Source organism: Stenella coeruleoalba (genome assembly GCF_951394435.1).
Source record: "Stenella coeruleoalba genome assembly, chromosome: 15".
NCBI classification, from domain to species: Eukaryota; Metazoa; Chordata; class Mammalia; order Artiodactyla; family Delphinidae; genus Stenella; species Stenella coeruleoalba.
Window position 1 is genome coordinate 77,599,834 of NC_137161.1, and position 26,342 is coordinate 77,626,175.

Sequence of the window (26,342 nt, forward strand, 5' to 3'; positions counted from 1 at the left end):
ATTACACACATTTGTGTATTAACTCAAAATGGTGAAAAATGAAGAGCTCAAAATTTCATCTTCTCTGTTTCCAAGGATACTAGCAGTTTCGTATCACCGCATTCTACTACTCTTTAAGTAAGAGAAATACACACACTTCCCCCTCCCCCATAAAGAAATAAAGCTCATCACTCATAGGGAAGGGGGGGTTGGAGCCGTGTTCTCTATTTCACGGAGTAACAGAATCACAGACGAGAAGGGTCCTGGGAGGCCATCTGGTCCTATCAACCCATTTTGCAAATGGGGAAGCCGGCCCCTGTAATGTTAGGTAACATCAAGGGCATACGCAGGTCGGCAGCTGAGCAAAGGCAACACAACAGCTTGGGTCTTTCCCATCATACTGCCTCCCTTCTTACAGTTCAAGACGAAATTCCAAACAAAGCTAGGAATTCACCATTGCACGGCAGCAAACCAGCGGCCCCTGATTTCGCCGTTGTTCACGGTACAACTGCCAAAACAGTGTGACAGCTCCAGACACAGTTCGTGTTCCAAATCATGCCTTCCCATTAGAGCTCTGATTTTCTTCCTCCCGGTGTAATTACCCATCTTATTCAGAGATGTCAAACCGTGGGTGCTTGTGAGGCTAAAAGACAGGCCACTCCCAGGAGTCTGAAGCTCTAGGTTGATGGGTTGAGACTGTCATAACGTACAAATGAGAGCTACTATTTTGAGAGCACTGACCTCCTATCCGGCACAGACACAAACTGATTCCTGTAAATCACTGCAAAACACTAGAAGTGGCTGTGATCGTTATCCGCACTCTTCATCTGACAAAACGAGGCACAGAGGCAAACGCTTGTCCGAGGCCGTATAATGAATAAGCAAAGAGCTGGGATCCCTATGCGAGGCATTTGCCCCCTGGCTGAAACACAAGGGAGTGGGGTGGGACCACTTGCTGATTTGTCCACTTCCCACTACATAGTTTCCATGACAACAGAGCTGTTTCACCAAGGTCAGACACACACTTCACAACCCTGAGGGGTCCTTTGACTTAGGACTTTTTAAAGAAGAGAGAAAGTTTGACTGAGAAGGGTTGAACCCACGTGTGGAATGGAAACTACATTTAATGCTAAGTTAAAGGCAGAATCACACGGAAACCAAGCTAAAGATGGGAGCACAAGTCTCCAGATTAATCTTCCCCTCCCTCCTCTCCCCTTTCCAGTTCTCAAGTGCCTGGTTTAGTGGAAGGAAGAGTCAGACAAACCTAGACTTAAATCCAGCCCCAGCTACAAAGATACGGAGCATGGTAGCCTGACAATCATTTCCAATCCATCTCTCCAGCGAGAAGACATGGCGACCCCCAGCTAATTGGGGATGCGAGAGTCACCTTTTTACTCCCTTGCCTCTTTCATTGTGTCGCCCGCATCCGTGGCTCCTTTATAAGATGTCCCATGCTTTCCTTGTTCCAAGCCGGCGCAGGCTAGGAGCCCCTCTCTTCATCTAGGGGTTTGTGACGCTTTGCAGAATCACCTTACCCCTATGCTTATTTGCAGGCTCAAAAGGCACCTTGAGTACTGACTCTTTACCCAAAGCGTACCTAAGGGAACTGCTTCTGCCCAAGGCAGCCTGTGACGTGGCCTCCACTGATGACTGTTTCTACAAGAGTGGCTTTGCTCTGGGTGTGGAGCACTGCACTGCTGCCTTCCTTCTGCAGCTCTGTGCTCTGTCCCTGCGTGCCGGAGGGTGTTTCCACTGGATATCCCGACGTGGTCATGTTTAACGTCTCTACCACCACGCACTCCTCACCCTATGAGCCCTGGAGGTGTAAATATTGAAGGACTTCGTGCCCCTACTCTGGCTGTCGTGTAGCATGGGCGTACACACTTGCATTCGTGTATGGAAAGGCTCTCTTAGCTTCTGTGGTTGACAGCCCATGGGAGCCTACACAGCCTTTCTCTGGATGTGTCTGCAGAGACAAATACAGTTTTCATATGCCATACAAGTGTTGCAGTGAAGAAACGGTGACCGGGCAGAGGAACTCAAATGAATGGTTTGGGACGTGGTCCCTCTGTGTGCCGACAATAATGGGTCAGATATCCTGCCTGAGGCTCTGTAAGTACAGTGGAGGTATTGCAAGTGCAATTCCTGGTTATTATTGTTTCCATTTACAGACATTTAAGTATTAAGGAAATGCACACCTGCAATTCCATTTCCCCCTGGAAGGACAGACGGTTACCATCCTTGCCCTTTGTATCACCCCTCCCTCCCCCACGTCACCACTCTCTCCCTCTCTGCAATATCTTTCTCTTTCAGAATATTAACATGCTCTCTATTTCTTAAATATAAATAATCCCTCCCTAATCTTCAGTAACTGTTAAATTTAACTAACATGGAACCATCTAGACTCAGTAAAATAGGGGCAGAAACAAGCTTCACACATTCTCCCATGGTTGGGCTCTTCAAGCCCACTCCCTAGAGTAGCACTTTCCAATAAGGTTTTCTGTGGTGGTGGAAATGTTCTAGGTCTACACTGCTCAGTAGTGTAGACGCCAGCCACGGGTGACCATTGAGCACTTGAAATGTGGCCCATATGACCAAGGAACTGAGTTTTTTCTTTTATTTAATTTTCACTAATTTAAATGGAAATAGCCCCATGTGGCTGGTGGCTACCGCGTTGGGTGGTCCCTGCCACCCCTGGATCTCACTGCAGTGCTCTGCCATCGCCTTCCAAGTCACTTTCAGTGAGAGGAAGTCTCATCTCAGTATTGAAACCGTCTTGCCTGGTGTAATAATCACATTATTACAGTCAAGTCTAGGCTAATAACAATACTCCATACTTCATACTTTGATCCACTTAGAACCCCTCCTCTCTGCCCACCAGGCCAGCTTTCTAGAGTGTATGGTGTGTGTTTGGCGTGGTGGGGAGGGGTAGTCTCTTACTTCTTCACTCCACCCCCTCCTCTATTCCCCAGCTGCACTTCCCTCCAGGGTCAGAGCAGGGGATAGAGGAGAGGGGAAGTGTAGACAGGATCCCATGGGTCCCTGCAGAGGTGGTCCAGTCCCAGGGCCCTCTGGATGGGGGGACCCACAGGTGTGACCCTCCCTCTTCTAGGACATATTTGTGGAGGTTTTGCACATCCCCAGTGGGGTTCTCTTGCTGTACTTTCTCGACCTGGGCAATGCCTCACCTCCTCGGTGGACCACTTAGTTCAGTGCCCACCTCTCATGCAAGCCTCTTAAGACTCCTTTTTAGACAACCCCAGGTGGGCTGTATTCCTCTGAGCCTATAGCTGAACCCCAGAAGCGCAGCCCTCAGTGGAGAAGCAGCTTGCTTTCAAGGTCTCCCAGCTTCTACCCTTGTCCCTGGCAATCTATTCTCAACTCAGCAAACCTAAGGATCCCATCAAATGTAAGTCACATAAGGCCACCCCTCTGTGCCATACTCCCTGCTGGTTGAAAGCAGAACCCTCACAGCGGCCCAAATTCTGGTTCTCAATCTTGGCTGCACAGAACTGGGATCTCTTGGGAGACCTTTAAAATACTGATTCCTGGATCCCACCCCCAGGGATTCAGATTTACTGGGATTCTGGTATGAGGTGGGGCCTCAGCATCAGGATTTTTCAAACTCTCCAGGTGGTTTTAATGCACATCCAAGGTTAAGAACCATTGGTCTGCCTACACAGCCTGGACCCTGTCTCCTCTCTGTCCTCATCCCGCACTGCTCTTCCCTGCATCCTCTCTGCTCCGTCCACAAAGGCCTCCTTGCTCTTCTCAATCACCCTGGGCTTGCTGCAGCCCCAGGGCCTTTGCACTTGCTATCCACTCTTCCTGGAACGCTCCTCCCTTACCTCCTTCAGGTCCTTGCTGAAATGTCCCCTTTTCAGTGACATGTTATTAAAAAACGGAGCCCACCCCATGCATCTACTAACACCTGCCTTTTCTCTGCTTTCTTTTCCCCATTGTAACTAACACAATTTAGTATACAATGTATTTTGCTTGTTTATTATTGCCCTCCATTAGAACTCAAGCTCTGCCAGGTGAAGGATTTTTGTCTATTTTGCTCACAGCTGTAGTCCCTGGACCTAGAACAGTGATGACACATGATAGGTGCTGCATAAAGTTTTCTCAGATGAATGACAGAGACTCTGTCATATTCATGATAGAATCGTCAAAGTGAATGAATGAATTAATGAATACAGACTGGGCCTGGCCTGAGCTTGTCAGAGACTGTCTTGGACGTGAGGAGATGCTAGAGGGAAAGAGCAGCCCACTGTGAGTCTCTGGAGAGTCCAGGTGAGTTCTGATCCCCGTCCATCTTCCATCCCAACAGACGAGTACTTCAGGCAACATCCCAGGCAGCAGCTGGTCAGCCTTCAGCCAATGAGTCTCGTTAAGTCCTGTCTGTGGTCCACACCACGTGTCCTCTCGTGTCCCTGAGAGACATCCTTCAACTGGCCCAAGACCACGGGAAGGAAGTAGGAGGATCCGGATTTGAAGCGGGCTCCTGCCTCTGTCCTTTCCAAACACTGTGCCATTTCCTTGCGCTCTGGCAGCTCAAGGACCTGCTTTATTATGATTGTCACCATGTGCTGCTCCTGGTTTATTTCACATCTCCCACCATAAGAAAATGAGATCAGCCTTAGTACTCACAATTGCTGTGACTCTTGGGAACCTGTTTGTACTGAAACAGTATAGATCCTGTCGCAACACTGGGATTTAGTGCCGGTCACAGCATCACTCACGACACTGCATCCATCCTCCACGGGGCTGCCCATGAACACTGCTTCCCATGACTCTTTCAAATGTGGTTCTGTACTTTGCTGAAGGATCACAAATATGAGTGTTGCCCAGAGGATGCAGGGAGATGTGAGCAATGATTCTTTTCTGGTCATGTTAAGTGCACTGTTCTGAATTTTTTTTTCAGCCTTTTTGAGGTAGAATTGACAATAGGGATCAGATATATTTAAGGTGTACATCACCATATTTTGTATACATCATCAAAGGGTCACACAATCAAGCTCATTAACATGTCTGTCACCTCACATAGTTACCATTTTCTTTCTTTGTTCTTTTTTTAATGATAAGAACACTTAAAATCTACCATCTTAGCAAATTTCAAATACATAATATAGTGTCGTTAACTATAGTCCCCATGCTGTATGTTAGATTTCCAAAGTTTCTTTATCTTCCGTAACTAAACTTTGTACCCTTTGACCAACATCTTCCCATTTCCCCCTCCCCACCCTAGCAGCCACCATTCTACTCGCTGCTTCTATGAGTTTGACTATTTTTAATTTCACACATAAGTGAGGTCATGCAATATTTATCTCTCTGGCTTATTTCACTTAGCACATGTCCTCCAGATTCATCCATATTGTCACAAATGGCAAGATTTCCTTCCTTTTTAAGGCTGAATAATATTCTATCATTCCATTATGTGATATTCATATATATGTATATATGTGTATATATACATATATATATATATATATATATATATACACACACACACACACACATTTGACCCTTGAACAACACAGGTTTGAAACGTGCAGGTCCACTTATACACAGACTTTTTTCCAATGGTAAATACTATAGTGCCACACGATCCACAGTTGGTTGAATCCACAGACATGGAACCACAGATACAGAGGACCAACTATGAATTATACGTGAATTTCCAACTACATGGAGGGTCAGCGCCCCTAACTCCCAAGCTGTCCAAGGGTCAACTGTGTGTGTGTGTCTGTGTGTGTATATGTCACATTTTCTTTATCCATTGATCAGAAATTTAAGTTGTTTCCATATCTCGGCTGTTGTGAATAATGCTGCAGTGAACATGGGTGTGCATATATCTCTTCAAGATCTAGATTTCATTTCCTTTGGCTATATACCCAGAAATAGGATTGCTGGATAATACAAAAATCAACTCAAAATGGATGAAAGACTTAACTGTAAGACCTGAAACTGTACAACTACAAGAAAACATAGAGGAAAAGCTTCTTGACATTGATCTTGACAATGATCGTTTGGATATGACAACAGAAGCACAGGCAACAAAAGCAAAAATAGATAAACAGATTGCATCAAACTAAAAAGCTTCCACACGGTAAAGAAAACAACCAACAGAGTGAAAGGCAGCCTACAAAATTGGAGAAAATATTTGAAAACCGTATCTGACAATGGGTTAATATTCAAAATATATAAGGAACTCATACAATTTCACCCTTCACTGATGGGGGCCATGCACTTTCCTGCCAGCCCCTCAGCCTGTACCCTAGCAGGACTCTCAACTCTTGTAGCTCTTTTCCCTGGGGTCTCTTTGCCCAGGCAGGTGGTCCTCTTACCTGAGGTCCTTTCAAGACGACACCAGCCCAGCTATCCTCCCCAAGTCTACTCAGCTCGTGGGGAACACGGACCCTTGCCCAGCAGCTGGTGGACGGGCAGCTTGCCCCAACTTGAGCCTTTCCTCCTCACTACACTTTCCACTTCCTCTTAGTAAGTTGCCCCACACCTTACACTTAGTAAGTTTCCCCACACCCTGCTGCTCTGTTCTTGAAGCAGCATAAGCTCTCAGCCAGATCATCAGGTGGTAGTCTCCCCATCTGGCAAGTACCCCACTCCCCACATGGGGGTATCCTAGGTTATCCCTCAGATGACTTAAGTTTAAGCATGGGGATGAGAGGAGCACACCCCATAACAACAGAGCACTGTTCTCCAAGACTGGTGATATGGCTTCAGAGTCCCAGGACCACTCTTGGGCCACCTGCTCACTGGTCCTGCAGAAGTGGCTCTAGCACCTCTATTTGGAGATGTTGTTTGAGGTCCGAACGGACTCCCCCAGACTTTTAATAATTGCTGACCCTTATAAGCGCCTACTAAGTGAATGTACCGTGCAGTCCCATCAATTGGGTGTCATTGCTGCCAACTCCTTCACAGATGAAGACATGGAGTCTTCGAGATGCCACAGAATGTTCCCAGGGGTTACACAGCTGATAAGAATTGAAACTTCAGTCCATACTGGGCAGTTGGACCCCAGCATCTGTGCTCTCAAACCACTGCCCTTAGCCTCCTGAACTAGGTACCCTGTGTCCCACAGAAGTCAAATAATTAATTGTATTAGTAAATGGTTTAATGTCTATCTTTCCTTCCTTCCCCTTAAGGTCAAGGGCCTCTGATTCACTGCTGAATTTTTAATGTTTAATAGTCAACTGTTTATATAGTGAGGGCTCAGTAAGTAGCTATTCAATGAACGACTGTACTCGAAGACAAATGGGAGAGAAGTTGGTTACGCCTAAGACCCCCAGAGATAAAGGAGCTGATTACCCCAGCCATAAGGATTTATAGCCTGAGTCAAGTGGACGCAATACCAAAAAAAGAGGAAGTTCAGGAGAATGAAACACAAAGGCCCCTGTCTTTCAGATGGCATCAACTAGGCTCATTAGCTCTGGGAGCTAAGGATTGCAGCCTCAGTCCCCAGTTCTGTTTTCTTGTTGGGGACCTGTGAGCTCCTGGGGTAGTCAGGCGGGTCCCTGGCCAGGCAAGTGGAGTCATGGTGTCAGGGTATTGAGAGGGCCTTTGGAAGTGTAGGAAGAGACACGGCTCGTGAGGAATGGGGTTTTGTCCCCTTTGTTCTTCCTGCTTCTTTCCCAGAAAGGTAGTGCTTTTCCAGCGTCTCAGAATATGTCTTTCATAGGAAAACAATCTGTCTGATAATGTGCTACTTTTATTGGAAAATATCACCGCTAAAGGCAACAGCAGCAACCTAATATGTTTTTTATGAATATAGTTGAAAACTAGAAAGTCAATGCCAAGTCAATCCCGTCTGTGAACCTGAAGATGTTGCCACGTATTTCGCAAATTAGTGAGAAAGTAGCAGTTTAGAAGGTGAATACGCAGAGACTGGTCGTCCTTGCTAAGACTCAGGGGCTCTGGCTAATCTGAGACGTGCCGCTGTCTGCTGGATGCGCCACATGCCTCCCCTTTATTTCCAGCGAGGTGTTCGGCTCCCCTCTCAGATTGCAACAGGCTTCCTGTGCTGCTGCAAGAAAATAATCACAAGCTTGCTCCACGGCTCACGGCCTGATGGCAGCAAATGCCTCCTTTTACTTTCCCCATTGTCGCCGTGGCTTCTTCTAAGGAAAATCGTGTTCAGTCGCTATGTCTCACTTATGTCAGGACTCATAATAAGGAATTATCACCCAGTTCTTCCCTTAGGTCTGCTATAAACTTGGTCTTGGGATCACAAAGGTCAACCAAGTTGTCCCCAGAGTTAGACATGCTCACAAAAGTTGCAATGTCACTCAAGATGAGCTGTAATAACCACTTTGACACAGTGTTGCGGGAACACGGGAGAGTTAAGGAACTAACTCTGCCTTGAGGAAAACAGAGAAGGCTCCCTGTAGGAGGTGTCATCTGAGCAGTGTCCTGCCATAGACAAGGTCAGGAAAGTGCGTCCAAGGAAGAGGAAACAGCTGAGGCGAAGGCACAGAGGCACAACAGCACGGGATTTATCAGAGAAGACGCAAGTGGTTCCTGTGTGGCTAGATCATAAAGAAATGGAAAAGGATAGATATAGATTTTTAAGGGGTGGGCATGTCATGTGACTGAGTAACATTGGTCACATAGGTGGTTACCAATTTGCCTACATGTCAGACTAGCCGTGAATCTGATTCTTATTAGAATCACACTGTTACACATTCATAACATCTTTAGGGCTGAGTCTTGATAGAATCAGAATAACCCGTGCATTTTACAGGTTAAGAAATTTAGGAACAGAGAGGGTAAGTGCCTTGCCAAGAAGTCACACAGCAATTTAGGATGGTGCCAAAGACCTTGAGTTGGTGTCTATCAACTCAAGGTTCATATAGGAGGAACACGTGTAGGTTCTAGAGGTGACATCACCAATTACGAGTGTGTTGTTAGACATGAAAGTTCTGCTCCCAAATATAAACTGTGGTATGATTTTGAGTGGTTCTTATTACATTTTTATATTTTTCTCTATTTGCCAAGAAGTTCTACCATGAATATGCATTACTTCTGCAATCAAAAAAGTACATACTGGTAAGGGGAAAAACTAAGTCATTTTAGTGCTTTAGACACTAAGAGGCTTTGGCTGTGGCTCACAGCAGACCTGCCCTAAAATGATTTCACGTAACAGGGACGAGCATTCAGAAGAGGTTCCCGCTAAGTGGGAAGAGGTGCCAGGAAGGCGAGTTTTCATGCACGTATTTATGTCCACTTGAATCTTTGCTACTTTACAGTATAAGATACATTCTTCGGCTTCTAGGTGACTTCTTTCTAAAATAAGATGCATTGCTGGCTCTTAACATAAAATGTGTGTATAGTTCTTTAAGAGAGTAAAAAACAGTGGTTGTGACAGTGTATTCACCAGAGACAATTTGGTAATAGCTCTCAGAAAACTTAAAAAGTCCCATCTGGGTATTTATGCTATTGAAATAATCAGAGATGTGCATAGAAGTTGTGTGTAGGTCACACAGAGCATTGTGCCTGGAGACCCGATTTTGGTGAAAGGAATAAAGAAGGAAGGGAAGGGGGAGGGAAAGTAAAAGATTAGAAATTGCCTAAAATAGCTAAATGTCTAATAATCAGAGGTTGGTGAAGCTAACATACATAAATATCCTGTTATAGATTATTTGTGTCTATGCATACAATATAATGAAAGCAGAATGTAAATACTCTGTGAATTTTGTTTTCAAGAATGTCTATGTGTATGTTCATGTGCTCAGACACAGGACCAGAGCACCGTACTGGCCTGGTGATTTCTGGGTACTGGAATCACAGGTGACCTTCATTTCCTCCCTCATATTTCCGTATTGCCAAAGTTTCTGCAACCAACGCCCTTCTTCTACCATCAGAACATTCACAAAATGTACTCTGAAAGAGCATTGTCTGGACTGGTTTAAAAAATGTCAACAAAAATAAAATTAACCTTTTCTGTGTGTGCCTACAATGGGCTAGGCACTGTGCTATGTGCTGGGGTTGCAGGGAAGGGTCAGATATTGTCCCTAAGTCCTTGACCCCAGAGTCCAGTGGAGGAGAAAATTTAGACAGATAAATACACTGCAACATGATTAAGTATTGCATAGGACAATAAACAAGAGGGCTTCGGGAAAGCAAAGGGAAAAGCACTCGCTCCTCCCTGGGGGAGGGTGCGGGGGTGGGGTGGGATGAGTGAAAGCATCGAAAAGGAAGGCATTTTTGAGCTGGGCTCTGAGGGGATATTTGAGCTGGGCTCTGACAAAGGAAGAGGAGTTCGTTAGGAGAGCAAGGCATTCCTCATAGCCAGAGCAGCACGAACAAGGGGAGAAGAGCAAAGTAGGATCAGTTTTGGGGAACAGGGAGGAGTACAATGGGGCAAAGTCCTGGATGGCCACTAACAATTCTGGACACCATCCTGTGGGCAAAGGGGAGCCCACGGCAGATTTTAGGAAGATCACTTCGGTAGCAATTTTGAAGACAGCTTCCACCAGACTCCACTGGAGAACACTTATTTAGCCAAATCATTTTTTAACAGTTAGTTGTCTTTGGTGTTTTCTTTTTTTTTTTCCTTTAGGATGATGAGATTATGGGTCATTTCCTTATTTTCCTATTCTCCCCTTTTTATATATGTTACCCTGTTGCTAAATTAGTTTCATAATTTAAAATATTGGGGGAAAATAGTTTTTCTAGCTAATCAACAAAATTTTTCACTTTCCACTGCGATTTCTTCTCATGATTGAACAGTATAAATCGGGTTGGAAATATCTCTTCCTGGAAAAATGTTGCCATCAACCGGCACATTAAAAACTGATTCCCCAGAGGAAGTCATTGCTTCTTCTCCATTTGCTTCTAGATGTTCAGCCATGCATCTTCTGTGTAGGTGCGAACACCCTGGGTGGACGTGTTTGGAGCCCATTCTTTTCATTTTCTGTAAGCATTTGCCCAGTGTTGTCATCCGTTCTCTGAAGCTCTACGGCAAGTGGGTCCTTAATCGCCCATGAGCAGATGCTCCATCTCTTACTTAAATATTCCCCCACCAGCAGACTGGTAGTTTGCATCAAATGTGTTAAAATAAGGCTTCCATGAACCTCTTTATATGTCAACTTATTTCCTTGGAATCGGTTACTAGAAATGAAAATCTGTGCTAAGGGGGGATAGAATCAATCCCAAAGGAGTTTAGGGAATAAGGACATTTTTTAAGACTCTGCATACATAGTGCCAAAACTGCTTTTGTGCGTGGGGTGTTTCAAATCACACTCCCTGCAGAATATGGTTTTTAGCTGCTGCTCTTTTTCGTGGCAACCGGCCTGGATTTTAGTTGTCTGTCCATCAACCAGGGGGCAAGTCCTCCTTCATTTCTGGCCCTTAGTTGCCTCAACTAAGGGAGACGGGGGCCAGGGGAGGGGAAGGTTTTGCAGCTAAAATGTTTATTTCTTCTCTCTATGACTAACAAATCTGGACTTCAAAGAGTCTGGGCCATTATTTTGAGCTACTGCACGTGTAAACAACATTTATTTTTGGCCTCCCTTATTTGGCTCCGTTTTTTCAAGGTGAAACCAGGCATGAGACAGATCTCTACAGCATCTCTCCCACACACCCACACACAAATCTCATTTTCTGCCAGATTTAAAATGCAACAGTTACAGAGTGGTGCCTATTATTCTAGTCAACATGGTGCCCTTACCCAGAAGTCTGGTCACCCTTATATATAATTTATGAATCCAACCCAGAAACAAGGCAAAGAGAAAATGAACATAGACTGAAGTGTCTGTGGTAATGAAATCACTTTTCTGTATCATGTCCCCATGAGTTCAGGCTCATTTCCATTTCTCGATTTCTTCCCAAATTTGTTACCCCAGTGACTGACACACCAATTGCAATTTCCTCCGCACGCTTGCTCCCATGTTATCCAATAAATGCCATGGCCTTTCGCTGCACTGTGCACTTATTTTCCAATTACTGTGGGTAAACAGGGTAGAGTAAAAGCAATTGAATTGAAGCTTTTAAATCATCTGATTCGGTCCCCAGCAAAATTTCAGAGATGGAGACATAAAACTTCAAGGCCATCGTCTCCAGAAATTACAAGGTTGGGAGAAACTACCATGAATACATCCTCTTTTGCAAAGAGCCATTTCCACTGGGATCTTTACCCCAAAGTGGATGGATGCCACGTACCAAAAACACATGCTTCTGAGTCTGTCAGTGTGACGCCCTCATTTGTTTAAATTCTGAGCTACTGCCCATCGGCTTCTTTCAATCTCCATTAGCAGGTTGGAAATTTGTTTAGAAAGCCGACAGGTACTATTTAGGGGATTAATGACCACTGATTTATGAATATTGAGAAGCATTTCAATAGTCGGAGGCAGAGACATCACTGGTGCTGCAGCCAGCTCTCCCTGCCAGTACAGTCTACGGCAATCACTCAAAGCCAGTTAAATGATTCTGATTTATGACCTTAACCTTCAGGGTCCACTCCATTTGCTCTCTCGGTGTGTAAATTCTAAAAATGCAATTCCCTCCACCTCCAGAGAGCCAATTTGAGTCAACATTATGCATGAACCGAGAATGCGGGAATTCTCAGATCTCTTACTTCACTCATTAAATTTGCACCGAACATCTTGCAATTAAAATTTCATATAGATTTCTTCTTATGATTGACATTTGGCCTTGATGAAATGAGTTCAAATTTGGTCTCTCAGAAGACTGAGAAGGGGAGAGATGGGTCTGGACATTGTTTCGAGAGAGATGATGACGGGGCCCTAATTCTTTGATTAGCATTTTGAACAGACTCGTCAGGGAAGGGCTGCCTCTACCACACAGTGAAAGATATTGGGGCGTCAAGCCAAGAAAGAGAAGCCAAGCCAATCTGCTCACTTAGTTTGGCAATAATGACATATGAGACTCAAGAACTCTTAGAAGAAGAAGAGGCATCACGGATCCCATAGACCAAGGCCTCCATGTTTCAGACACAGAACCTGGTATCCAGAGGGGAAAGGACTTCCCCAACATGGCACAGACGTGGCTCTTCATGAACCCCTTTCTCCTTGGGCAATGTGACCATGGGACCAAATTCTGGCCCATGGAGTAGTAAAGAAAGTGATGACTGCCACCTCCTGGCTGGCCCATAAGAACCTTTTAGACCCTGTCCTTACTCCCTTTCCCCATCCTACTGCATGGACAGCTGTGTGAGTGAGAAATCAACATAGTGAGATAAGCCATTGAAGTTCAAGGGTTGCTTTGGCAGTTAAACAACTCTAACACATGCAAGGCACACTGTGGATCAGTAACACCCATGAAAGCACACAGTGAGCTAAGGAGTAAGAGCTGGCGGCCAAGACTCCAGACTGAGGGCCCAGTGCATTTCTCTTCCATACAAAGTGCCTTGGACTCTTTTGCTTGACTGATTTTTGAGAAATCAACATTTCTAACGTACACATCTAACTAGGTGTCAGGACCAAGCCGGACCTAAGACTTGGGAAAGTAACTCCCCTCCCCCATGCATCTATTGAAGTGGGTATACATGCACAAGGGCCATTGTTTTGTTTCCTTGGTGTGTGCCCTTGCTTTACTTTGGGTGGGGGCATTTTGACAGGAGGATACACACTTTTATTGTTGCAGGGTTATTTGTAGGAAGGGGTCCTGAGCAAGAGAGGAAAGATGGAAGCATTGACATGGCTGCCTAACTTTGCAGAGGAGGCAAGGGGCTAAAACAGCACTGCAGCTGAAGGGGCAAGTCTGGTGGAAGGCTCCATGGGACTCCAGGCGGCCCAGGGCTGTTGCAAGGCCCAGGGCAAAAAGTGCAGCAGGAAGGGGACAGTGATGTGTAAATTTTAACTAGAGGCTGGGGGAGAGGGATCCTCCATAGGTAGTATTTGCCAATTTCCACGGTGTAAGTACTTCCACCGTGGTCAATTTCAAGCTACCAACATGATGTCATTGGGAAGAAACACACACAGTAGGCTCAAGTCAGCTCTGGCACAACACTGGGATGGAGTCGAAAGAATTCAGTGTAGTTCCAGCATCCTGTAGGTTTGAGGGGGCTTTGGTGAAGAACAGCTGAGCCAGTGAGAGCAGATTCTCATGGAAGGCACAGCAGCAGAGGTGGGAGAGGCCCCTTCCCTAGATAATCTGTGTGCAGTGGGCTGCAGACAAGGAAGGGTGAGATGGCAGGAAACAGAGGGACACATCCTAGACACAGGGACTCTGTTACATGGAGATGGGAGCAGGTCAGAGGCTGTGGACCTCGGATTTCATGGGTCAGGGAGAGAAGGTACCTTAGTTTGAGCATTCATGTTAATCATCTTCATCTTTACCCCCAAGCTCCTGAGACCTGAGCCATTCTGAATACGCAAGGAAGACACTGTTGACGGTTGGAACAATAGGTTTTTCCCAGCCTAGAAGTCACTAAGGTTTGCCATATATTTAGGGGGAAAAAATCAAAAAGAAAAAGCGTACACAAATGCTGCCTGGTAGAAAGCGAGCCGGAATTTCAGTGAGAATATCTGATCCTGGTCTCAGTCCTTCCACTTTACATCTCAGATGTCGTTTCTTCCACTGTAAAATAGGAAGGGACCTCCCTGTAGTTCGTGAGTTTCCCGTAAAAGTTCAACGAGACAGGAAACAAGAAACACCTCCTGCCCAAGAACCGTCTCACCATCACTCAGAAGGTGAGCTCAATCCAGTTCTGAGCCAGAAGAGTTGTCTCTCATCCAGATTGAAGACGGTGCCTGGGATGCCTCTGCAAACCTCAGAATCAAGCTGGAGGCAGATCAGCATTTGACTTACCCGCCTTCTTCTGATTGGCCCGGGGACCCCAAACCCAACCCAAGCCCACAGCGAGCGGTCAGTTCTCAGCCAATTGGCTTCACGGATTGAGGCCAATTGTTGTTTGCCGTGTGGATTCCAAAGGCTAGGCAGAACTGCACTGGGGACATGGGCAGAACTTCAGCAGACAAGCACCCACCAGGCAGACAAACACATTAGGAAGATTCTCTGGAGCCACAGGTGGAGCCCTGCTCCCTGGGACTCAACGCCCACCTGGCACAGGAGACGGAAGCGCATCTATCCTGTCTGCTAAGCTCCGTAGACAAGACGGAAGGGAAGCAGTGCGTTCCCACGGAGCATCCTTCTCCTTGACCAATGCCGCTCTCAGGATGTCACCCCTCCTCTACCTCACCAAGCAGAAGTGGACGGAATAACAGAGTAGAGGAGGGTTGGTAAATATAAGACAGGGCATATGGCTCAGCACACAGCCTTAATTCATTTCTTTCATTTGCTTATCAGTGAGTGAGCATTTGGTGAGTGTCCAGGTCCCAGGCTCAGTGCTAGGATCTGGGGGCACGGGCTGGATGAGGCAAGGTCCCTGCCATTGTGTAACTCAGCTTGAGAGGAGCAGAGGGAAAGGGAGACACATCTGTAAACAGATCACAGCAATAAGACATTAAAGATTCCAACCCATTATACAGATGAGGCTTGGTGGGAACCCAAGGGGCGTTCAGCGGGGACAGTGGTCAACCTCACCTGATGGGGGAGGCTCAGGATGGGGTCTCTGAGACGCGCATCACGTAAGCTGAGTGTGCATCATGAAGGAGATGATGAAGGAGACGGAGGAAAGCAGTGTTTGGGGCAGAGGGACCAGGACAAGGAAAGGCACTGATACACGGAAGGGTATGGCAGTGTGGAGAGCTCCTGGAAATTCAGTAAAACCAGAGTGTTGGTGGCAAAAGGAGGGTCCCTGAGAGGCTGGAGAGGTGGGCAGAGGACAGATCTGGGTTAGCCTCATTTTGGCCCCAGCTGGCAGGTGCACCCCAAGCTCCTCTGACCAGCACAGCCGTCAGACCTTTCTCTACAACCAAAGAAAAGCATCTGTACATGACTCAGGACCCAGGATCATAGTGAAGGGAGGCAGGATGGAGAGGGGCATGCATCTTCAAGCTATGGGGGCACACAAAGCTGCCCTTGTACGGAGAGAAGGTGCAAACGCAGTGCCTACCCCTGGGAGCCAATTATCTGGGCCAATTATCCACTGTCTGGCATGATGCGAGGGGCAAATATGGGCCCAGCTCTTAGGATGCACCTACACTGGATATTGGCCCTCAGGGCGCAACATAGAGCAGATCACAACCTATCAGCTCCCACTGTCACTTGTCCATGACATCAGCTATCATGTGATGGATCTGCCAGCGTCGTCCCACTCAGCAATGCTTCTGAAATGCTGCCCTCGCATTGCATGACCCTATCCGTGCTGTGCAGTGACCGTGTGCCATCCTCCCCTGGACACTAGGAAGTGGATGGGACTATGAGAATAGTCATCATGTAACGGTGATCTCACCCTGCATCCCTACAGCACCCCAGGGCCCTGACACCCTTTTGTGCACTTTATCTCTATGGCTCCCGCCCCTGGGCCAGCAGCTCCCACGTGCTTAAGTCAGACCCCGCGCAGTCAGGGCTGGGGGCTCCCGAGTCCACCTCTCCATCCTTCCCCACATCGGTTCAGTGCTTAGCATGGAGTGTATTGTCATTTCATGGATAAGTGCAACTCTTACAATAACCACAGCAGCAATGAGATCCAGGGCTAACAGGCACTGTGCAAATGTGTGGACAGGGTCGGCATTGTTGTTCCCATTTTACAGAAGAGGAGCCTGAGGCTGAAAGATGCAACTCGCCCAAGACTCACAGCTTGACCCAGTTTTTCTAACACTGTCTCCTAATAAGGAAGCAATCAAGTGATCGTTTGCTGTTCACAATGCTGCTGCCCTGAGACAGCAGCCCTGCCCAGCATTGCCGTAGCTGTGTGCAAGGCCTCCCTGTCAAACAATGTCCAGGCGAGAGAGCCTGGGGGGACACGCCACCCCTGTAAGTGGCTTCAGGCAGAGCCAGGCCTCTGAGAAGAAGATTGTGAAACACCTTTGTCAAAGTGCAATAATCTTCTCTATCTAAGTTCTTTATGGACTCAGAGGACCAGAGTGTGTGTGTGTGTGTGTGTGTGTGTGTGTGTGTGTGCGTGTGTGTGTGTGTGTGACAGAGAGAGAGAGAAAGAGAAAGAAAGAGACACAGGGAGCTCTGGACCAATCAAGAGAGAAAGAGGGCACCTCCATTTTCAAAGTAACATTTGGCACAAATTTTTTCAAATTGTAACAGGTCCCCTTCCATTGGAGTGAGTATACTGAGCTCTGTGCATATCCGCAACCTGGGACCGCCCCCCTCCAATCCTCATAGTGCTTTGTATCCCTGTCACAGTTCTGATCATCTTCCAGTGTCACCTCACACCATATCCATCTGCATTCCCGTGTCAGGAGGGTAGAACAATTCTAAGTGTGTTCCCAAAGGGCAGGACTTCCAGCTTACACGTCCCTTAACCCCAGTGCCCTGCAGAGTGTCAAACATACAGCAGATGCTCAACAAATATTTGTTGATGGAAAAGTTCCCATTCCAGCAGGAAAATCCAGTACACAGACAAATGGGTTTCGATATGGCCCGGTCGCCGCTGAGGAAGAAGCAGGGACAATGCACAGGAGTGGACCAGACAGATCCTTCCACACCCATGTTCGAGGCAGCATTATTCACAAGAGTCCAAAATGCCATCGATGGCTGAATGGATAAACAAAATGTGGTCTGTCTGTACAATGGACTATCATTCAGCCATAAAAAGGAATGAAATTCTGACACCTGCTACAACATGGATGAATCTTTGAGGATTCTGCTAAATGAAAGAAGTCAGACACAAAGGGACAAATGTCATATGATTACTCTTATATGAAATAATCTAGAAGAGGCAGATTCATAGAGACAGAAGGTAGATGAGAAGCTACCGAGGGCTGGGAGAAGGGAGGAATGGGGGAGTTATTGCTTTAAGGGTATGGAGTTGCTATTTGGGGCAATGAAAAACTTTGCAACTAGACAGTTGTGATGGTTGTACAACATTGTGAATGTCATTAATGCCATTGAATTATACACTTAAAAATGGTTAAAATGTTTATGTTGGATATATCTTGCCACAATAAAAAAAATCCAAAAAAAAAGGAATCAGGGATTGATGGATAGATGACAGTGGCAATTGAGGCTGGGTATCAAAAAAACAGAAGTAGAGCAGAGTATAAAAGAGTTAATTCAGTCCAAAGCATCAGAGAAGGCTTCTAGGAGGTGGATAACTGGATGTGCTATCAAAGGTATTAGTCTGTGCAGATAGGAGAGGATAGGTCATTCCACAAATAGTATGTGAAAGGTTTGCCTCCTCTAATTCATGGTAATATGACCTGTGGAATCATAAGTTTATTCCTCCCACAAGGGCTCTCTGGGTCCCAAGAGAAGGACCATCCTCATCCCCCAGGGACACCGCTCTCTGCCCTTACCACCCACTTAGAAACTGCAAAACTCAACTCAGCTCCTCCACGAAGCCTCCCCACTTGCCCAGCCAGCACCAGCTTCCCTGCTCTGAACCCTTTTGTGCTCCCGAGCTGTTCCACACACTCTAAGAACTTAATCACACACTGCTTTGCATTACTTCCTCATCAAGTGTCCCCAGAGCCATTCTATGGTTTATCAATCCCCTGAAATGCTCTGTGAACAAGAACTTCCATGGTCAGATAATTTAGGGAAACAGCAGACCATCTCTCCCTCTTAAACACTTCAATGTACCTGAGCTTTTTAAAGACTTGGAGAAGTCTTTGACTTTGTATTGTCCAGTGTGCTTTGCAAAATTATTTGGCCACACGACCCTCTTTTTATTAACACTAGTTAATATCTCGCTGGACTCATGCTCCCCAGGTCCTAGGTAGGGAAAGCCTGCCCTAAGAGATTCACAAACCACAAACTTGTCTTGCCAAGAAGAATGTAGGCTCGTGGAGGGTAGGATCTGCGTCTGCAATGTCTTTTCTCCCATCCTCTCCCGGTGCCAGGCACACACCTCGTGGTGCATCCTGAAGAATCCTGTTGCCTTGACGACCGGCGCTGATTTGCTATTTCAGTTCTCTCTCTCCATCTTTGGAGCCCCAGGGAAGCAGCAAATGCCATAAGGCATTAGTCTAAGTGTGCAGCATTTTCGGCAAAGTGGTGTTAACAATATTCAGCTCAGCTCATCAGCCAGGGCTCCCCAAGATAGGCAAGGACGAGATGCCGCTAGTGACACGTCACCGAAGCCACCTCCTTGAGAGCCCACTGCTAACAGGATCACTCCATTTTATTTTTCCAGCTAATTTGGAAGGTGGGAAGTGGTGCTGCATTGTTTATGGTTCTCGGAGGTAATATGACCCCTCCGGTGAGTAACTCCAATCTCTGTCACACCATCTGTTTTGTCATTTTCAACAGCTCCACTGTGCTTATGGAGCACCTTATGGGGATGCTGAGGCCCAAGGGTGTTCTTCGTGCCTCTAATTATAAGGAGAGCATGATTTCCACCTGGTCCCAGGGAAGGAGGCTCAGATGGGGCTTCTTCCCTCCTCAGCCCAGTGCCGGTGGCAGCTCCCTCTCTCTGGACCCTCAGCTCTTTCCCCTCCATGCTGCAGTGAGCCCGTGGGCTCTGCCTGGGACAGAGAGAAGCCTAAAGCTCTTCCTAATAGCACCAATTTCCCGCAAAGCTCAAAGAAACAGACTTGGCCAACAAGTGGAGGGGGTATCTACAGCCAGCTTATTAGAAATGGTCAAATAGGGACTTCCCTGGTGGTCCAGTGGTTAAGAGTATGCACTTCCACTGCAGGGGGCATGGGTTCAATCCCTGGTTGGGGAACTAAGATCCCGCATGCCATGTGGTGCGGCCAAAAAAAAAAAAAAAAAAAAGGAAATGGTCAAATAGCTGTACTGCGACGGATAAGCAATATTTGTTTGCAATGGAATTTTTTAAAAAATAAATTTAGTTATTTATTTTTGGCTGTGTTGGGTCTTCATTGCTGCGCGCAGGCTTTCTCTAGTTGCGGCAAGCGGGGGCTACTCTTCATTGCGGTGCTCGGGCTTCTCACTGTGGTGGCTTCTCTGCTGCAGAGCACGGGCTCTAGGCGCGTGGGCTTCAGTAGTTGTGGGACGTGAGCTCAGTAGTTGTGGCACACTGGCTTAGTTGCTCCGTGGCATGTGGGATCTTCCCTGACCAGGGATTGAACCACATCCCCTGCGTTGACAGGTGGATTCTTAACCACTGTGCCACCAGGGAAGTCCCTGCAATGGACTTTTATCATGGGTTATGTTTATTTCTTCGATGATCTTCCTGGTTTCTAGCACCAGAAACTGTTGGTGCCATGATGCATGTTTGGTCCTGTTATCTTGTGACTTCATAACACATTGTCCCCCAAGACTTAGTGGCTTAAACACCAATCATGAAGTTTGCTCACAAATCTTCAATTTGGGCAGCTCCACAGGAGCTGGAGGACCCAGTTCCGAGACGGTGCACTCACTTGCCTACAAGTTGGACCATAATACAGGTGCTGCTTCTTGGCTGGTAGCTCAGCTGGGATTCATCTGAGAACCTTGGTTCTTTTTCTCCTAGGCCTCTCTGTGGGGCTGCTCAGGCTTCCTCATAGCATGGTGGCCCAGGACAGCTCTAAGTATTCCAGGAATAAAGAATAAAGCCACAGGCCTCTTAAGATCTAGGCCTGGAAATGCACAGCATCGCTTCTACCATATTTTATTGTTCAAGCAATCCCAGAGCCCTCCCAGATATAAGGGGAGGAGCCATATACCCCCTCTCTCAGTGGGAAGAGCTTCAAAGAGTATTTGGTCATCTTTCACCCACTACAGTGCTCAGCGCTCACAGGTGATTTATGAAAACACCCTCACTTTGGTCCATGTGAGCCTGTACCAAAAAAAGCTGTGTTGTCCATCCTCATCACAAATTCCCACCTCAAGAGTTCAGCTGAGCTACTCCATGGTGTTGCCGCCTCGGCATCCGTTTTGTTTAACCAAATGTCTCGCGGGGGCCTTACACTGACATTAGCCCCTTATGATATTATTATATTATATATGGTACATAATAGACATTATTATTATGTTAGCAAGCACATCCCCTAGATAACAGCCCACAGAGTCACAAGCAAATGTACATTCCTGATATGGCTTCTCCAACAGCCCGACTTCTCCCCTACGTACCTGGACCTTCCCCTTGTAAGCACCTTAGATAAGAGTCACAAGAAGCTTACCAAAACCCTGCTCTTTTCGGATTGAATTGACCAAAGCAGACTTAGCCCAGGAACCCCAAAGCACTCCCCCGATGGACTCTAAAAACAGTATGTGCCCCAGATCCAGTATCTCTCTCTGCCCGCACCCCACAAGTCTGTCTTGACGTCCCCATGGGGCCCCTTGCGGCCTGCCACGTACCTCCTCCAGGACCTGTAAGTAATAAACTTCTCTGTTTCCATTCCCTCTGTTCTTTATCGAACCCAGCCTCATCATCCGACACCCCAGAGCTCTCTACTTAACAAGTGTTAGTTTAACAAGGTCACAAAACCGTCTCTCAGGAGGCGAGAGAGAGGATTATTGTTTATGAAGACCCCACTATGAGCTGCCATTCATCATGATTGGGTCTTTCCAAACTTCACCTCGCTTATTTCTCACAATGACTCTGGCTATAGAGATTTGCTCCCTCATTTTACAGAAGAGGAGAAGAAAAAGTTAAGAAAATTAAGAAAGTTAAGAAATTTCCAAGGTCCCACAGCTAGTAACGGTAGCCAGGATTCCAACCCATGTCTGCTGGGTCCCCTAGGTTCTGCTTGTCCTACCTTGTCCGGGGGACAGCATAAGTCTCACCTGAGCCTGAGCATCTTTTGGTTCATCTTGGGGGTCTCCCCCGAAACCCCTGATAGCCCTTCTGAGAGGTGGCTCGGTCCACACTGCAGGTGTTAGGGTCACTCCTTGGTCCCTCCCCTACCTCGCCCCTGCCATGGTCATTCTGGTGATGCCTGCTGCCAGTCTCCTGTGGGAGGGTAGTCCCACATTGCACTGCTGGCCTCTGGCACCCAGCAGGCCGGGAGCAGGCATTCCATGCCCTTAGGCTCCACCCCCTCCCCACGGCCTGGTACATGGGCCTGGCTTCTATGTCAAGGACCTCGCTTAGCACTTCAGTTCTAGTTCTCAGGCTGGAGCCCTGCCCAGAACTCCAGGCTTCCTGGCCAGGACCCTGAGACCCGGCCCAGCTCTCCCCAGTATCCTCCTGGGTGGGATCGCTGATGCATGTTGTTCCCACTCTCAGCACTGTGCTGGAGTCCTTCCACAAGTGGACAAGGTCCTCGTAAACCCTTCGATGATGCCTGGAAAGCTGGCACGCCGGCTGCTGCTTGGAACCTCCCGCCATCAAGACTCACGTCCAGCTTACAGCCGCCCTCAGTGATCTCCACACCTGCCCCAGCCACCCCTGCCCTCCCCCTTCCACACCTCTGTCACTCCGTGACAAAAGAGCTTCTGTCCAGCCTCTTCTGCAGAGCCCAGCCAGTCCCCAGCCAATCGATCTGAGCACCCAGCCTAGTGTCGGTGTGCCTCAAGGAAGGGGGAAATGGCGGGGACGGGGGAGGAAGGGCCGGTACATCAGGACTGTCGAAGCCCCTCTGAGCTGCACACACACCACCCGCGCCCTCACCTCACTAGAGGACCCACCCCAGATTCCCAAGAGCTGTCTTGCTCCACCCGCTGCTTCCTTCTCTCTGGGGTTTTCGCCCTCTTCCTATGGCTCATCCTCCTTGATTTACAAGCATCCACAGTCTCTCCCGTCCTACCGTCTCCCCCTCAACTGCATGTCCTCCTTACCTCTCCCTTCTGAGCCACATCTGCTTCCATCCACAGTGCCTCCGTTTCCCAGCCTTCTAGGTACTCCGTGACCCACCGAAGTCTGCTTCCCTCCACGTCACTGAAACCACTCTTGTCAAGTCACCCATGGCCATTCACTGCTAAATCCCATAAATGCTTCTGCATCCTCATCTTTCTAGAACCCGTGGGCAGTGGTGACCATCCCTCCTGCTCTTAACCCCTCCTCCTTTGGCTGCTGGAACATGACACTCTCCCCTGGCTTCCATCTCTCTTTCACTCCATCCCTCTTACCCACGCCCAACCCCAAATGCCCTGCTCCCCAGACCCCCTCCCCAGACCCTCTCTTCTCACTCCACACACTCCCTCTTCCCCCGACCCTGCTGACAACTTGCTACTCCACACTCCCAGCCCCTAGAGCTCTGCCAAGCTGCAAACCCAGATACCCATACCCCCAGGCACCCTTAGAACCAACATGTTTCCACCTGAACTTGTCAGCTTTCCCCAGACCCCTGTCCCCAGCGATGCCCCACCATCTTTCCTGCCGCCTGAGCCAGAGCCCCTAACCCTCCCACCCCTTCACACCCACATCCCACCAGGCACCCCATCCAGCCAGTGCCACTTCCTCCCCCTGGAATCTGAACTCCAAATTCTGTCTTCATGACCACAGCCTTTGTTCTCAAGCATTGTCATCTTTGGGGCCAGGCTCCTGTAAAAAACTGCTAACTGGTTTCTGCCTCGCAGAGTTCTCCATCCATCACTGCCACGGATCACTTTCTAAAAGACCAACATGATCATCCCGCTTCTAGCTTAAATCCATCACCGGCTCCAGGATGGGCTCCGGGAAAAATTCCAAATTCTCCATGACCTGGACCCTGAATTTTCTCTCCAGCCTCATCTTTGTCCCCCACCGTCACCCCACCCCTCACACTTGGCCTCCCTATTTGCTCAGCACATCCACCCTCCTTTACTCCTGCTGTGACTTCTGCCTGGAAAGTCTCCTCCGTCAGCCTTGCTCTTACTCATTTTCTCAGACTTGTAAGAAAAATAGTACTCCTCCAGGAAGCCTCCCCTGATTAGCACCCAAGCCATATGCATTTCCTCCATCCCGGCTCAGTCACGCTGAGCTGCCATCTGCTTTATGCGTCTCTCCAAGGAGACTGAGATCCCTGAAGGCAGAAACAGCCGAGAGCCCAGCACCGCACCTGCAAACATTCAGTAAGGGTGGGAAGCTTGGGGGAAGGGAGGCACAAGCACAGAGAATCACATGAAACCCTGTAGAACAACGAGGTGTTTGCACAGAAGGCCCAGCAGCACGTAGAATTTTCTAGTGTCTCCTCCAATTCCGGTAACCTAGCGCTAGTCCACTCTTGTCTTACTTTTGTCTACTTGTCTTTTTTCCTGGCTGCTCTGGTTGCGGGGAGGGATGGAGGGGAAGATGCAGCAGAGAATGTGGGGCACCCCTTTCCTCTGTGATATCTGCTGCTGTGGGCCAGCACCGTCACTCCCACTTGGAGTTTGTTTGCTCTAGTTCAGCAGATCTGTGGGCAGCAGCCCCAAAGTGCAGCCGGCAGGCAGATAACTACAAATGCTTCTTCCTGGGAGATGCCCTAAACAGGAGCATCTCTCTATTTCAATCTCCCTCGCCCCGCCTCCCCTCTTCTCCCCCTCTCCCTCCTCCTCCCTACTGCAAATGGGAACCACAGATTCCCTCCCTGTCTATCAGTAGCGCTGCTGGAGACAGGAAGCCCATCTGTATTTCAGGCTTCCCTGCACAGGCACCAGGCCAGGTGCCGACCATTTATGAGACACTCATCTTCGCAGGATTCCGAAGAAGCAGGGATCCTTAGTCCCATCTACAACTGAGCCGAATTTCAGGGAGTGGCATTTCTTGTCCAAAGTCACAGGGTGAATAGATGGCAGGGCAGGAGTCCAGGGTAGTTGGACTGGAGCCCACACTCTCCAGTTTACCTCCTAAGTCATCCCTCAGCCCCAGAACCATCTCTGGTTTCCCCAACCTTTGAGTGCAATGACGACATTTTCATATGAACACCAAACTACCACCACCCTTCATCTCCACTGGCTAACTTGGAATCCCATACGTAACCCCCTCACAGTCTTTCCAAAATAATTCTGGAAGTTCCCAGGGGGTATTCTAAGAAGATCATCACCCCGATATCCAAATGCTTCAGATGCCGCCACGCCCAACTGTTTAAATATGACACCATAACTCTACAGGGCAAGGGGACCCCTGGACAAACTTCCAAATCTGGAAAGACAGGAGGCAGGGGTTGAGGTAAATCATAAATCAGGCAGGTATGTGAATTCCAACTCTAGCGTTCTCGGGTGCAAACCCCGCTCACTGGGCCTCAGTCTCCTCCTCTGCACAATGGTTGGTGTGGGTGCAGTAACAGCACCCCCTTGGGGGGCCAGCCTAAGGATGAAAACTCAGGCTCGCAAAGGACTGCACTGTCTCTTGAACAAGGTGTGAAGGTATGTCCTAAGTAAATGAGAACTCTTGTTTTAAAAATTATTATTACCTTCATTGTTTTTATGAAATGACAGGAAGGAAAGCAGACAGAGCAAGGCTAGGACTTTTTTCTAATATATAAAGTAATCAGCCCAGATGTGACAATGAATTGGATATCAAGCCATGATCAAAATATCCTGCACGGACTGCTTTTTGTTAAAACAGCATTTTTCAGAAGCAGAAGGGGTGGCTCACACGTCAGTTAGGATTTGTGAATACAGTGGGCTGCTCCCACCACTCATGTGACAGAAATCCGGTGCCCAGGAGGCAACCTGTAAGTTGCTGGCCCTGCGGCCGTATCCCTGGTCTCTTCTCGTCTGCAGTGATGGCCCCCAGGTCCAGTAGCACATGACCTCCAGCTCATCTCTGCCTTTGTTTCCCCTCTAGAGCAACCAATAACCATAACTTGAAATCCTGCTTCTTCCTCCCCTCTGGAACCTTCTGCCAATCTCCTTTCATTGCTCATGCCAGCTCCCCCACCCCAGTATTTTCATTCTTCATTCTTCATCTGATTCACCTGAGGAACTTGAAAAATGAAAATTCTTGGGCTGTCTCTAACACAGAATGAATCAGTCTCATGGGATAGGGTCCAGGATCTGATCTTAGTAAGTTTCCCATGGCCTCCTTGGTCCACCAAAGTTTAGGGGTCACTTCTCTAAACCCTACACATCATTCAAGAACCAGCTTAAATCTCACTTTTTCCAGGAAGCCCTTGCTGATTGCTACAGTGGGCTGTCCTTTTTCTACATCAGAGAATAGGTAGTCTTAGCAGGAAACTGTGCCATGATTGATTATTCATGTCTACCATGAGAGGAGGAATGGGTGAATAATGTCTCCCATGCCACGCATCCATTATCTCTGGGCTAGATTATCACAACAGACGTTTCAGGCCTGATCTTCTAAGACTCGTGTGTGTGTGTGTGTGTGTGTGTGTCCACTACTTTATTTCCCCTATGGGAACACAGCATAAATCTTGCCACAAAATATGGATGCCATCACCTGTCCCTCTATCATTGCAGCATTTTTTCTCCCTGTTTCACAAACTTTTGGCCCTTTTGAATCCTATACTACCATACAAAAATCCCCAATAGGTATCATCACCTGACTTTTT